The sequence below is a fragment of the Amphimedon queenslandica genome, unplaced genomic scaffold (genome assembly GCF_000090795.2).
Source record: "Amphimedon queenslandica unplaced genomic scaffold, v1.1 AMPQUscaffold_12524, whole genome shotgun sequence".
NCBI classification, from domain to species: domain Eukaryota; kingdom Metazoa; phylum Porifera; class Demospongiae; order Haplosclerida; family Niphatidae; genus Amphimedon; species Amphimedon queenslandica.
In genome coordinates, this window is record NW_003547239.1 from 501 (window position 1) to 3,690 (window position 3,190).

The 3,190-nt window shown below is 33.5% G+C and overlaps 1 long non-coding RNA gene across 1 annotated transcript; it reads right to left on the reverse strand.

The window, feature by feature from the left end:
• Nucleotides 1-1,882: 1,882 nt before the first annotated feature.
• LOC109587573 (uncharacterized) lies at nt 1,883-2,506 on the reverse strand. Its single transcript, XR_002187686.1, has 2 exons — nt 2,405-2,506; nt 1,883-2,315 (listed from the first exon to the last, which is right to left on the reverse strand). It is a non-coding gene; the product is annotated as an uncharacterized LOC109587573 (long non-coding RNA).
• Between the last annotated feature and the right edge of the window lie 684 nt (nt 2,507-3,190).

The window sequence follows — 3,190 nt, forward strand, 5'->3', positions numbered from 1 at the left end:
GTCTATTATCACCCTATACCCTCAGTCAAATTTATGTCATGTACCTCATGGTTCACAATCATGTATTGTATAATTACTGGTATTGGATTAGTGGTGTATGTATTAATAGCTCGATGGTATGTCAATAGGGTCAGGGATACTGATCTTGGTCTACGTGCAGCAGTAGAGGAACACTGGGAGAATAAACTGGCATTAGAGAATGACACTGAAACAGAAGATTTTGTTATTTCTAGTGTTAGATGAATTTTGTTAATTTTGTATTCAAAATTTTGTTATTTTTATCATCCTTTCTTTAAAACTAGTGCGTGCTGCCTTAAGAAATTTCTTCTGTGATTAGTGTAAGATATAATGCTTAATTTTTAGCTTATATAATGAACTTGTACCCATCATTAGCTCTTAATTCCCCTTGGAGTCATCCTACTTCCCTTTAATCACTGAAAGACAATATTCCTTGTCTTTATGTACAGGAGAAGCTATTTCTGAAATTCCAGAGTAAATTAATTGGGATAACTATGTAGTAAAAAGTATAATTCTCAACTCCACTAAATTGACAATAGTATTTTGCTTTGCCTTTAATTTCTAAGTCTTTATAAGACCCCAATATTGTTTCTGTAAGGACTGTTGCAGCGGGTTTTCCGCAAAGGCATGCTCAGTGAGCTTAACAGCATGCTTATTGAGCTGAAAAGCACTACAATACAGGACATGGTATTTGGAGCAACTTTAAAAATCATTAAAATCTAATTTAAATTTGAATTTAGCTTAAAATTTTTATGAAACATAAGTAATGTATGTGTATCAGAAAACATAATAAAAAAGAAAATTTCTCACCAAGTTATTTTAATGAAATTTGCCCAGAGCTCCTGTACTACTGTAAAGGGTGTTTGGTTCAATTTTTAAGCAACTTTAAAATTTATAAAAAATTTAAATTTGATCAAATTCACCTCAAAGTTGATACACGACATAAAGACTTGTAAATCTATCAGAAAACTTGGAGAATTTTCTCCTTGAGACCATTATTGAAATACCTTGTACCACTGAGATCTTTTGCCCAATTTTTGAGCAACTTGACAACCCATTGACAAGAAGATGTGTGAATATAATGCCAAAACCCTGTGAGAAACCTTGGTTGCAGATGTTTTGTATATTGCCGCTTTTATTAAAGGCAAAATAAACTCCACTCAACATATCTTGCAAATGACTCAAAGTAATCAAGTTCCAAGAGCTCTCTAATTTGTTAGTACCAATTAAGAAAGACATTTGCTGTAACATTAGAAAAGAACTTGACATTAGTTAAATTCCCAACAAAAAAACATGAGACCAATCACTACGTAATGTTGTAAAAGCACAGCTGAGGTCTCTTGTAAATTGAAGAAGGCACAGGTCCTGGTCAAACAACATCTTGACCATGCTGTGCGAACCACTTGCTTCACTGAAAATAATTATTGTTTCCTAAAATTAGTAGACTCACTTTGTACCAGTTACTTTTGGAATCCTCCTACCTTATTTGGCTGATTTAGATGTGGTTTTGTGATAGTGGTAATGTTGTTATAATTGACAGTCACATGATCATGATAAGGCCTGCTATTGAATTAAGATGGATTCTTTTTCTTCAGAAAGAAGGAGGTTGTTGCCCTCTTCTTCACTTGTTAACAATGCAAGTAAAAGGAAGTACAAGCCTTTCAACTGCTTCAGTAACTACTGTAAGGAATTAAAGTCTCGTTCATTGAGTTTACCATTAATCCTACTACTTATTTATACTCTACCAATTGAAACTTGTATTACAATTACTGACATGACTAGTAACCAGTTCAGCCAGTGTGACTTATTTCACTCTAAAATTGATATAATTTCAAATAATTTAGAGCTCATGGTAAATGTACTCTTTCTTCTTGCCCCTTTCTGTGGTTGGTTATCAGATACTAAGATTGGTAGGGGTAATGCTATTTATCTTGGTCTATGGCTTGGTTGGATAGGTACTCTAATACAGGCCATAGGATGCTGTTTGCAATATAATTCCTTTCAGTGTGACACTGTTTCTCTCATAGGAAGAGTTGTAATTCCTTTTGTTTTCATGTTAGTCTCGTTGTCACTCTTGTTCCCTAATATATTGCCATATGGTATAGATCAGTTGATGAATGAATCTTCTGTCAAGATAAGAGCATTTATTCACTGGTTCTCACTGTGCCTTTATACTGGTTCTATATTTTCAGTTATATCAGATGAACTTACCATTTCAGTTGTGGCTCTGACTCTCTTTTCTTTTTCTCTTTGTATTCATTTTTTCTTTAAGCATCGTTTTGAGCACATACCTATTCCTAATCCTTATAAAATTGTATTTAAAGTATTGAAGTTTTCTCTCAAAACTAGTCATACTAGAAGACAGCATCGTAGTGCATTCACATACTGGGGAGAGGAGCCCAGTAGAATGGATCTTGCTAAGGAGAGGTATGGTGGTTATTTCTCTCATGAAGAAGTGGAAAATGTAAAGACTTTTCTACGTATTACTGTTGTTTTGGCCACTATTTTTCCCTTACAAGTTTCTACTTTTTTTTTATTTTATTTACCTACTTTTACTAAACAATTTAAAGATGGCTCTAAAGAAAATGCTAATGAGGCTATTTGGCTTAATGGCAATGTGGTTCCTTTGTTTGTTCTAGTCCCTTTGTTTGAACTGGTTATTCTACCTCTCTTTCCTAAATTAGAATATTTTATAATTAATCCATTGAAAGGAGTTGGTTTGGCTTATATTCTCCTCATATTATCAATTGTTAGTGTTTTTCTCATTGACTTAATTGGAAGGATTGTTGCTGATAATGAGTCCAATACACCTTGCTTCTTTGTGTGGGAACCAATCAATCAAACAATTGATATATCCTATTGGATAGTACTCATACCTTCAGTATTAGTTGGTACATTACATTTTCTCACTTGGATATATTTATTTGAGTTCATGTGTAGTCAGTCTCCTTTTGGTATGCATGGAATGATCATTGGACTTTTCTGGTTTTTGAATGGCATATGCAATGACATTGCTATAGTTATTTTATTAATAGTTTATCATTACCCTATACCCTCAGTCTCATTTATGTCATGTACCTCATGGTTCACAACTATGCTTTGTATAATTACTGTCATTGGATTAGTGGTGTATGTATTAATAGCTCGATGGTATGTCAATAGGGTCAGGGAT